Genomic DNA, 13,423 nt, shown 5'->3' with positions numbered 1-13,423 from the left:
TCGACTACATTATTTTTAGGGTGTATAAAAAATATTATTTGATTATTCTTTGGCATAAAATTTGTAATGAATTGATATTTAGTAGAAGCCAACAATGGACAACATAGTTCCTAACTATGTTGTACCCTCACCCCCAAACTCAATCTTTGGTTCATTTTGACCATCTATGGAGTCATGACGGGAAAATTTACATTGGATAAGTCCCTAATTTGTCCCTACAGTTTTCTCAATTCCAATTAGGTTTATGATTCTTCCTAGAAATAATTATTGGCGACTTCGGGTAGTTAAAAAGAATTCTTTTGAAACAATTTTCAATAAAAACTTTATAGTCGGGTAGTCAAATCAAATACGTGCTCACACCGCGTTGGCGAAATAAAAACACGCCTACGGTTTGGCGACTCCACTAGGGAGGATTTCAAAAATAATAATTCTTTTTAAATGAGTGGGTGACACTTGAAGATACGATTGATTCTTATTTTTATGCCTTTGAATAATATATAGTTTTGCATGTGCATGGCTTTTGATCAGCCACCATAAGGACAATCTACCTTGCCTTCTTAACACATGTTCTATGTGTGAGGTCACCCCCGGGGGGTTTGCGCTTTATCCTTTCAAAAAAGCTTCCTGAGCGATATTGTTGGATCTTAGTTATAAGCAAATCTACCCAACCATCGCATTGCTCTATTGTTCCTGACTTGAGACTGGAGTGCGTCTTACACGTGGCCACCTCTTTAAGCAGGGGTACAAAGCGTGGGACCCTTTCAGATTGAACCTAAACTTGACCAATAATTTCAAACATAGAACCTGTAATCCCCCACAATTTTAAAGGATTTTCATAAATATATTAAAGTATTTATGTAGTTATATTTTAAATCCAAATGAGTTTGGAAAATGATTTGACTTTTAAAAAAGGGTTGACTATTTTAAAAGTCAACTAAAAATATTTTTCATAGCTTAATAAAATTTGTAATGTTTTAATTCAGCATGTTTTAATAAGAGTTTTAATTATTAAAAGCATATTTGAAAAGAAAGCTTAATGGAATCGAAAGCCCAAAAGTGATAAAAAAGGAAAGGATTATTTGATGACTAAGGTCCTAATGAGCCCATCTTATTAGTCATCAAACTTTTATTTATTAAAATCTCTTTTCCTAAGCCCAAAAGGAAAAGCCTCTATTTAAATATCCTAAGAACCCAAAATTTTACCCTACACTTTATTTCTCTCTCCTCTTCCACGTGACTCTCTCTCTCTTTTTCTCTCTCACTCGGTGCCCTTACCTCTCTCTCTTCTTCAAGTAACGTTTCTTGTTGAACAAGAAACGTCACAAATCTTTTCAAGAACCAAGTATTGCTGCCGCCACTGCCGCCGGCCCTTCCTTCCTCCTTGTTGTGGTTGTTTTTCTTTTCTTCTTCTCTAAGATTCCATTAAAGTATTAGTTTTTATATTATGTTATTGTTAATTAGCATGCTTATGATTTAAATTATTGTTTTATATGCCTAAAAATATTTCGGCTGTCATATATATTAGTATAATAAATTCCAGATTTTATATGTTAAGATTATTTCAGTTTTTATTATGAAATTTATAGTTTTAGGGTTTTTAATCACTAGAAACTATATTTAAAGTATAAATCATGAGATTTGGTTAGCATATAATTTTAATGTATTAAATATATTTTCAGAAGATTTATAAAATTTTATGAATGCTGTAATTTCAGAAAATAAGTATTTTAAGGGTTTTAAATGATTTTTAATCACTAGAATAGTTGTACTATACTATGGATTAAAAATAACGAAAGTTTGATACGTAAAAACGATTTTAAAACACGTTTAAGGGGTTTTGATCGTTTTAAAGTTGCTGTAAATTTTTAGTACGAGATATTTATTTCATTATTTTATTTTCTAGGCGGAGATTTCGTAGTAGGAGACTTTTAGAGCGTAAAAGTGGCCTACAGATTTATTTATACAAGGTACGTACATTGTCTACGTGCTATATGATTTAGAAACATGCTTTAAGGATGTTTTATTTATTAGTATCATGTATAGGACTCTGTTGTTCATATATATGATTTATTGGAATTGTTTTGCATGCTATTTGCCTGTGTGCTACATGTAAACTAGAAGTGTTATGAGTATTAATGTTTGTATGGAAGTTTGATGCAAACAGATAAGTCCAGTTTATGTATTAATTCGTGAGTGAATTAATGTAAGTAAGATTGAATCATGTGTTACATGGATTCCTGAGTATTATTTATTTATCTTATAAGAACCGTGGATCTTATTTGGTAAGTTACAAGTTCTACCTATATAAAGGTAAAGTTTATTGTTGGCTAGGTTCAACAAGTAAGTTGGTAAAGGTTAAAAAGGAAGTAGAGGAGTCTTGGTTGATAAGTTGTGATCACTTGTTAATCCAAAGATAAAAGGGAATTATGTTATGATTGTGTGATTATGAATTGTGTGTTATTTGCTTGTTGTGGTGTCAACACAAGTAATAAAATATATTCAACGTAAAGTGAAACGAGAATAGGTTATAAACTTTAGACTGGTGCACGTCTAGAGTTGGACATAAGGGTTGGGGTTATGGTGAGCGTGCCATAGCTTTTCTAGGAATGGGTTGATCACCATCCCTCTTTTATTTCAAAGGTTCCTCGATATCGCAGGTCACTCTGAAATGCGGAGTCGCGCCCCCATTTCACATTAGTAGGCAAGACAACTCGTCCTAATAACTATTCCATTTAAGTGTTAAAAAGTTAGTTTAAGGTTAGTTCAGTAAAAGTTGTCTGCAGATTAATATTTACTTATATTATTAATTGTTCCTGCAAGTTATTTTTGTAGTATCATGTTTAGGATTATTGTGTCTGATATGTAGTACTCAGCTTTGCTGATTACGTGCTTGTCTGTGTTTGTGATCATGGCTTTGCCTATTGATCCTGTGGTGATCCTTCGAGGGAGCAGAGTTGAGACGACATTGACATTACAGGTTCGAAGATGCATATCATTGGGATCTGGAATGGAGAGACTCTTGCTTTATTAGTTTCATTAAGTTGTTTTCATAGGAGCCTATGTTTAAGACATTAGTTCGTTTTAAGTTGGTGTGTTTAGTTTCAGACAATTGTTGTTGATTTCATAAGTTTTAATCAAGTTGATTTTTGATAAGTTTTCCGCTGCAAAATTCTGAATAAGCCGAAACGTTATCACACGGGCGATAATGCCTGGGTAATTCTCTAAGGTTTATTATAAAAAGTATTTTCTAGAAAAAAGAATTATCGGGGTGTTACAGAACCAGACTTTAGGTTGGAACTTTTGCATCCATGTTATATGACATTTGCCTATGATTGCAATTCTTGCCTGTTATTATCCTGTCAAATAGTCATTATTATGCGACGTTCCTAAAATCGCATCTAACGAACATATATAAATCTTCAATTGACCAATACATCGCCTAAATCTTCGAAAAACGTGTCGAGGAGTAGTGCGCCTAGCGCACCACTCCTGCTCAAGACGCACGACTGTGCGCCGCGCAGCGTTACGCAGTCTGTGCATCGCACACTTTTCGCTGATATAATCGTTGTAATGGACGATCCTACGTACAATCCTATGTTTGTCTGTTTGCATTCACGTAGTACATGGTCTAATCAAAGGTCTTACCTAATTCAAGAAGGTCCGTATTTTCATGCAAGGTCACATCTATCTTAAAAAAGATGCATCTAGGAAAAATGGTCATGTAGACTTAGAGTCATCATGCATGTCTACCTTCTCCCTCCCTGTTCAACTAATATTTCCTTTCAATCTTACCTTACTATAATCAATTAATTTCAAATATTTAGTTTTTCAAAATCAATCCTACGCCTTCTTCTATTCTACCTTTTTCGAAAATATTTACCAATTATCATCATACCACAGCATTCAAAAAATATATATATATTTTTTTCAAAATGATAGGGTGTTGAACACTTGTCCAAATAAATCCTAGTAAACATTATAACAATTTAGTAGGGTAAGTAGGGTCGAAACCACAGAGAGATGGTCATTTTAACCTAGTTTCTAAGGTATAGAGAAACTACGCAAGATCAATTATATGAATACTAAAGTTCTAAACTAATCAAACTACGAAAATCAAACTAAAAAGGATCTAGGGTAATGGTTCACCATGTTTATGACTATAATCTATCCAAATATCATTAATAGTTCAATTAATCAGAAATCTAGAGCACAGGTTAATCCTACGATTAGTCCTTAATGCTCTCAAATCAACATATGTTAGTGCGGTCGCTCAACATAATCAAATTCGCTAATTGTAGGTAAGCCTCTAAAGAGTACTATCTCTAGATCTATGACTCGATATTAGCAATATTTAATCAGACAATTTATCAGAATGCAAGATTAACAATGAAACACTAATCAATTAGAGAAATCACTAACTAATCAAACCATGAATAAATATCAATCAAATCATAGCATATAACACATGGATTCCCAAAACCCTAGAAATAAAACCTATTCTATCATGAAATAAATAATGAAATATAAATATACAAAGAAAAGCATAATTAAAGTAAAAAATGAAAGAAACTAATATAATTCATAAATTAATGAAGAAGAATAAAAACTAGGGTTTACAACTAAAAACTAGAGAGGAAGACAGGAGAAAAACTAAACTAAAACCTAGAAGATGAAAAAATAACGTGTGAAGGGAGGAGGAGAGAGAAATAATGAAAGCTATCTAAATAATATTCAATAATCTAATATGACAAGGAAATTAATTTACAAGATCAGGAAAGTCTAAAATAAATCATTAATGGGCGGATTAGTGATCCGCACGTCCGCGTGACAGATTCTAGCAGAAACAGTGCAATCTCCGGAAGGCAGAATTCCTTGACTAGAAGTCTCCTTGGGGAGTGGCACATATCGTTGGAAAGCTCTTCAAGTCTAGTTTCCAAATCTGCTGGAATTACTCGATTTAAATAAGCACATCAAAAGTTATGATTAGAAGAGTAGACGTGACTCTTTTTTCACATTTCTTCCAATGATTTTCCGCTTCGTTTTTGCTCAAACTCGTACTATGACATATCCATACAATCCTTATTCATTTTAGCTTATTTCCAAGTACTCCTAATTCTTAAGTTTAGCTAATCATACTACAAATGCATCCTCAATGCCTGAAATTCATCAAAAAGAAGAAAACATACCGAATAGGAGTAGAAAAGCATAATTTAAGAATATGATGCAACAATGAACCTAAATATGAAACTAAATGCTCTAAAATACAACCTAAATGCACCTAAAAACTATATATAAATATGAATTTTCAAACTCTCCCAAGCTAAACCATTGCTTGTCCTCAAGCAATAAGACATAGACATCGAAAAAGTTACACAACCTAAAATATAGGACTACAACAACTCAATCGAAAACACAAGAGATATAATCGCTACACAAATGAAACATCAAAACAAACTTGAACAAAGCCGCATATCATATCATGTATCGCAATCGACTCTCCAATCATACCACAAACCATCTCTCTCAAACTGGATTTAACAAAACCTAACAAACCTCACTATAGTTGTGTGCACTCAAATTTCTCATGTGTTTAAGGGTTAAATAATGACTCGCAACCTAAATAAGTCGACTTAGATGAAGCAAATACTCTTTAACTTTGAGTTTTTGACTCCTTAATACTCAACAATACAATACACAATGATCAAGAGGACTTTTAGGGGTTGTAATGAGGCTGAGGTTAAAGGTATGTAAAATAACTTGGGAATTGTGGTGGAAAAAACCGGGAAGGGGAAGCATCATATAACTGAAATCATGACCAAGAAAGGTCACAACAACTGCGTGCAACAACCAACAATCTCCAAATATAATCAAGAACCTTTTTCACTGAAATTTAATCATAACCATTTTTATTTCACTTTATTCACAACTCTTTTTCACTTCTTTTTCATTTCATTTTTCACCTTTTTTTTTTCCTTTTTCACACTTTCAATTCAATTTCAAAGCTCACTATACATACTTTTCCATCATTCTAAACCACAAATAGAGCACTTCAATTCAATTGAATACAAACCAAACCAAAACTAATACTTGCTCCCCCAAGCTAGGGTTGGGACAAGAATCAAATGAAGCCAAGGCTTGTAATGTAGGTAACAATCAAACAAAGTCAGAAAAGGCTCAACGGGGCTAAATGAAGGATAGTATGAAATCAGAATAACTCTGGAGCTAAGATCATCAAATAGAATGCCTCAATCATATCAAAATGTATGTATTATCAACTATCAAGGAGTACAAAGTCAAGATCAAGATCAATGCAACAACGAGGAACTTATTACACATGAAACAACAGAACTAAAACAAATACATCAGTTTATAGGCACAAAAGCTATCTTAGGCTAGGGTGTCTGCATAGTAACGTTAAATCGAGCCAGAGAGAGATCAATCAATCTTGTCACAAACAATCAGTTGTGAAACAATCGTGCTACGAAGTATCATGAACAAGATGAGTGACACTTAACAAATGTAGTAAAATATCAACAAGGCTCTCAAAAAGTTTTAGAAGTAGTCTCATAGATACAACTAAAATGAGATGAAATCTAATATGAGATGAAATATGCTAATGCAACTAAGAAAGCAGTACAATTTTTTTTGGTGACAGGGAAACTTCCACTCCTAATGAGTGGTACAAATTGTGCAACATCCTACGAAAGCAATAAAATCTCACTAGAAAGAAAATAAAGGATAGAGTATTCCTCCCCCAAGCTAGAATATGCAGTGTCCTCACTTTAAGAAACCAATTTAGAGAAAGAACGTAGATGAATCACAACCGAATACCGACAATCACCGAACCGCTAAACACTCCCACAAATACCACAAATGCAGCACTAAAATAGGACATAACTCCAAACAACCTACCCAATAAAAGAAAGTTGCCATAAGAATTCAACAAGTATGACATCTCGAATAAAAATTCCAAGCAAAAAATTGAAAGTCTGATCAAGAGTATGAACAATATAAAATATAAAAGATTACAACCTCATTGAAGTGTCGATTAAGCTAAAAAAATCTCATTGCATTACCCCTTGAAGACCAACTTGAAACATTGTATTGCTAACTTGCACAATTTCTATAACAACCCTCAAGCAAAGCAAAACAAAACAAAACAAAACAAAAAATTGTTAAGATAATGGAAAATGAATAATAAAAGAAAATTAAAAAGAAAAAGGAATAAAAGAATAAAAAAAATGAAAAAAAAAAGAAACAGACAGAGAAGAAAGGAAGTCAAGAGAAGCAGGGGGTTGGCTGGGTGTTTGCTGCCTTGCAGGGACCACGCGTGGTTGGGTTTAAGGTTGTTGCAGGTGGGAGTTCAAGAGGACGGGGAGATTGTCGGCGATGCTGCGCGGAGATAGGGTGCTGTTATGCGCGCAGGAGACGCGAGGGAGGTGGTAGACGCGAAGAGAACACGAAGGTGGGGTTCCAGTGGGTTGTTGGTGGTGTGGCGCAGGGATGGTGACGGTTTGGTGGTGGTGTAGGTCGCGACTATTGCCGTATGGTTGGCGAGCAGGAGGCTACTGGGTCGCTTGTGTTGGAGAAGAGGGTGCCTTAGGAGGACGGAGGAAAGAAAAAGGTGGTCGGTTGTGGGAGACGCCGGCGATGGTGGTACGGTGTACATCGGTTCTTCAATGAAGGTTTAAACTTGTGCCAACGGTTGCCGCCAATACAGTTGCCGCCATTCAATGAAGGAAAAAAATTGTACTTTATTTCTTTTTTATTCTAAACTTATTCATTTTTTTATTTTCTAGTAAAAGGTATTTTATCTTAAAAAGTTATATTGTATTTATAAAGTTATTTATTTATCAGACTAATATTTTATTAATATTAGGAAGATATATTAGTGTTATCTAACGCCTCGAGGTGCCCGTTACCTTATTAAAATACTCATTAAAACGAATCAAAAAAGATTGCACATGACTATATATTTTTCTTATATATTGGAACAAGTTTAGAAAATTTTTATATAATTGAATTAGTTTCAAGTTTCAAAGCAGGAACATTAATAAGGAGAGGAGTATTCAAAAACACATAATGTACGGATAATATTTTGGAAAAATTGTTAACATTAAGTCAAACTTTGGCCCGTCCGCTAGAAATAAGTCATCTCTTTAATTATTCTTGAATAAGTCTAACTTTGATACCAATTTGTTTTTAACAAGTCAAAACCAGTTACAACTTTTTGTTCACCTTTTTAACAGGTTAAAGTGACACGTGTCTTTCATTGGATGCTTTTAAATATTAGCTTTTATTAAAATAAAATAAAAATAAAAACTCTTCCCTCCTTCTCCTTCCTATCCCCACCCTGACCTTCTTGGTATTTTCGCTCACCCTACTGCCAGCCCTACCACCGGAAAATACTAACCCAGCCCCAAAAGCCACCCCTCCCCTCCTTGAAACCACACCTCGCTCGAAAAAAACTACCTTTGCCCTCCCCGAAACCATAACCCAGCCGATACACCTTGAAATTTCATTTTTTGAAGCTAAAACAACCCAAACAACAATCACCACAATTTCAATCAAACCCTCTGATCATAAAACTCATAAAACAAAGAACAATCATCCTAAAGCATAAATCACACAAAGTTACACTGATCATATTAAAATCAACAAGATTGAAAATCAACAACTACCAAATCAAATTGCAATATTATAACATGGTTTATAATCAAAATTGCAATCCAGAAAAAAGAATGTGCATAGAATAGTGTATTTGCCGGAATTATCAAGGCCGAAAACAAGAGACGAGTGAAAAAAAATTCCCATTTTTAATCTGGGATTCAGAGCATTAGATTGGAATAGATCAAAATGATGTAAGACTTATGGAGTTGTAGAAAATAATTCCTTTTTGCAACTTGTCATTCTCTGAAAAAAGACGAAGGGGCATTAGTTCATTAAAGATAAACAGGGAGAAGAGGCTCAGGACGATGGGGTGATTGCTGCAAGGAAGAAGAAGATGGGTGGGGGTGGTTGCTGCGTCGAAGAAGGAGAGGGGAAAGGCGGAGATCTGGTGGTCTGCGGTGGTTGTACGTGGACTGATCTGCTGATAGAGTGATAGGGTGGCACTTTGGCAGTAGGGTGATTCATTGGCTGACGAGAGAGAAAAAATAAGAAGGTCTAGTTTGGGTTGGGGATTGGGGGTTGAGATGGAGAATCAAGAAGATGACTTCTTTAGAGCATAAAGTCAAAAAGAAGGGGAATTAGAAGGGGTTTACAGGTTCAATAGGTAAGGGGTAAAAAACTTGTTAAAAATTTAAGTGACATCAAGTTTGACTTATTCCAGGATAATCAATTAGTTAACTTATTGTAAGCAGATCGCGCAAAGGTTGACTTATTGTTAACAATTTTTCCTAATATTTTTTTATGAGGTAAATAATTGAAATAAATATGAATTTTATTTGATATTATAATTTATAAAAGTAATTCACAAAGGGATGAAAAAATCAAGATAAAGAGGAAAAACTTTGCAATATACTCCTTTCATTCTCTAAAGATCTACTTTTCCTTTAAGTGTGTTCCAAAATATCTTTTATGTTTGTTTACTTCACTAGTTTTTTACCCGTGCAAAAATGCACGGGGAGTTTTATAGTAAATATGATTTTGGCCGTGCATAATGCGCGGGAATTGTTTTGTTTATTAAGTAGTTGATTATTATTCATAATAACCAAGTTATAAGTAGGTCTCTAGTGTTTAGATCCGTGTAAAAATATATTGTATGCTACTTCATCTCTAACTTTTAGACCTAAAATATTCCAACAAAACTGAATATATTGCGTATATTGAATAATTGCGTCAAAAGTTGATAAACTATAAGATATTGAATCATATATTTAATGATATTTCTCCTTAAATTATGTTATAGGAATTTGCAAAAATGAATGAAATACATATATATATATATATATATATATATATATATATATATATATATATATATATATATATATATATATATATATATATATATATATATATATATATATATATATGTTTAAGTTCATATGAGAACCATCCTTATGGTGAGAACCGTGAGAACCACTCATTTTTCCTCATTTTACGAAGATTTTGATCATTTCATAACATTTTTGCTCATTTTTTGTTTCACTTATTTTATGGTTTTGCTCATTTAACAATTTTGTACTCATTTATCAACGTTTTTGCTCATTTTACGTTTTGCTCATTTTACTTTTTTTTCTCATTGAACTTTTTTATGCTCATTTTACGTTTTTTCTTCTTTTACATTTTTGTACATTTTACGTTTTTGATAACTTAATGTTTTTTACTCATTTTATGTTTCTGCTCATTTGTTACTTTTTTTGCTCATTTAGGAAGTTTTTGCTTATTTTAAGTGGTTCTCCCGGTTCTCACCATAAGAGGGTTCTCACTAGGACCCAATATATATATATATATATATATATATATATATATATATGAGATCACATGAGAATGCTTCTTACATGAGAAATGAGAATAAATCTCAACCACACGATTGGATTAGAGTTACAACACTTGTTCATTAGAGTTATACCTCCCTAAAAAATTTTGAGCCCAAAAAAAAAAAATATTTTTGAACTTTTTTTTTCTTATATTCATTTTTTAGAGTTACATCACTTTTTCGTTAGAGTTACATCACTTATTCATAAGAGTTATATCGAATAAACTTCATTCTCATTTCTCACATAAGTATGCATTCTCATAGGAGCTCATTTCTATATATATATATATATAAACTTCTCAAAAAATAATATACGTACACAGTATACAATATACCTTTCCATTTGTTTTCTTTGTCCCGTTATTAACTTTCAGTTTCCGACAAATTACAGGCTTCATGTGGCAAGTTCCCAGTTTTGATCAATTTATATAAGTAGATAGTTGTTGTTGTGGATAAATTTGTGTATGAAATTTGAATAAGGGATATCAAGCAAATCGCAAAAGTTTGGTAATATTTGTTGCACATAAATTAATTAAAATTAAGGTCACTAATTTACATTGACATAGGACCGTACATTATATTTAGTTTTTCTACGTAACTCTTAATTTGCCACACATTTTTCTCAAACATATAAAAAAAGGTTAAAGTAACTATAAGTTGTACGATATCTTATTATTTATATTTTTTCCTTTTGTATTGTTACTGTTCTTTCAGACGTCTCTTGATTCATCATTCAAAGACATCTACTATATTATAACTAAAATGCTAAAATTTAAAATAAAGATAAAAAAAATATAAATATTTTAGATTTTAGACACGTTTTAATTGAAAGAAAAAAAAATATTTTATAAATTTAAGGTTTTAGAATATTTTTCCTAAAACTATCTTGTGAATATTAGCTTATGATTTAAAGTTTTATAACCGTGTATTGGAAATATTTTTAAACTAGCTTATGACCCATGTATTATATGGTTGACGTAGTTAATGTCATGGTGGATCATGTGATTTACTATTTTATTTTTGAAAGAAAAAGTTGATTAAATCTTTGCTCCGCCTACTGCTTTTTCTTAAAGGCCTAGATAAAATCATAATTCAAACCACCACGCACTGGCACTAAACCATACACCCGCTTCCGCCAGTCCTACTCTCTCTCCCCCCCCCCTCGTTTTCTCTCTCTCTTGTTGCCCTCATGTAGCATCACTTTTCACCGCCTCAGGCCACTATATTATCATTTTTATTTGCCTAAGTTAACAAATATTTATTTTTGAGTTTTTTACTGTTTAACTTATCTTTAAAAATATAGTTTGAAGATTTTTGTTACTTATCGTTCTTGTAGAGAAAAAAGATAACATCGATTCTAAAGGTTGTTTTTCATCCCCTTCAATTTTATACTTACTTTATGGAATGAGAATGTAAAGAGAAAAAAGCAACAAAACATGAAATGTTGATACATACATTTTCTGAAATGGGAAGATAATGAATCAACAAAATATGAATAATTCACCGAATAGTGCGGAGATTTATACAATTGTAATAGCTAAATCAATGCCTCATATAATATGATAGCCCGATTTTGAAGCAATTTTTATTTAGGCTAATTGTATTATATGAGCTTAATAATGTGATAATATATATCTTTTTGAAATATTATGAGAAATATGAATTTTATCTCTTAAATATAGATATTAGTTTTGGAATCATAGTCATAATTATCTATGAAATGAGTTTTCTAAATTTGCTTAAAATTGTTTTGGGTTTTAATGATCCACTTTTTAAGTATTTGAGCTTAATAAGACCATATTATTAAACTACATCACTTCATTAAAGCCCAAACCCAATCCCTGTTTTCGTTTACCGAATTCGGCCATTTGTTCTTTCTTACTCTCATTCGTGTCTTGAGCTGTCAAAAGTGCTAAGCTTAAACCCTTCCATATTTCCTAAACAAAAGTTAGAAATGCAAGTCTAACATTTAGATTAATTACCTAAATCACCTACCAAAAGTGGTGGATCCAGGAATAGCAATGATCAAAACCTAATATTACAACATTAAAATTCAGGATTAATTTAAAAAAAAAAAAAGAAACTGTTGTGATGAAACTTTTAATCAATTTAATCTATCTATACATGATATACACGACTACAAAAAAAAACCTATATGCTCCTGATTATTATTATTATATAGAAATATATTTTGGGAAGCCGCTATCAAGTATAAGGATTCAATATTATAGACGTAGATGTGCATATAGGGGTAATATTGTTGAATATAATGTCAAACAGTTCAAGTTTTTCTAAAAATTAAAGGTGCACTAAAATCTTTTTGTTATAAATATTTTATGATATGACCAATAGCTTATACGACATTATTGACAACCTTTTGTATTGATTATCCCCTCTAACTTTTGTACATTATGACCAAGAGCCAAAAAAAAAATCATGAAAAAACCAAAAAAACATGATTAGCACAACGATTGTACATATGATGTATTTGTGAAGCTCTAGAATTACTCGGTGAACATGAGTTTGCCACGTAGGATTTAGGATTTTACTTTAGACAATAGTATAGATCACAAAGAAGATTCATCCACTTTGTACCTAAATATAGGTTAGGGTTCAGAGATAAATATAATTATTTTATTACAAAAAGAAGATTCATCCACTATGTACCTAAATATATATTAGGGTCCGAGAATAACTATAATTATTTTAAAATATCCCTAAATGTAAGAGTTCAATTTTGACCCTTAATTTTTTTTTAATAAAAAACATGTCAATCTACATGTTCATTTATCCTTTAGTAAATTTATTTGAACCTAATTAATTGCCCAAACATAATCTCACATATTTTCAACAATTTAGTAATTAGATATTTGGGCCTACTGGATCTACATTATAGAAATATGTGGTTTAATAATTCTTGTCCAATAGCCATATTAAAAT

This window comes from Beta vulgaris, chromosome 8 (genome assembly GCF_026745355.1).
Source record: "Beta vulgaris subsp. vulgaris cultivar EL10 chromosome 8, EL10.2, whole genome shotgun sequence".
In the NCBI taxonomy this organism is placed as follows: domain Eukaryota; kingdom Viridiplantae; phylum Streptophyta; class Magnoliopsida; order Caryophyllales; family Amaranthaceae; genus Beta; species Beta vulgaris.
This window is presented reverse-complemented; position numbering follows the sequence as displayed.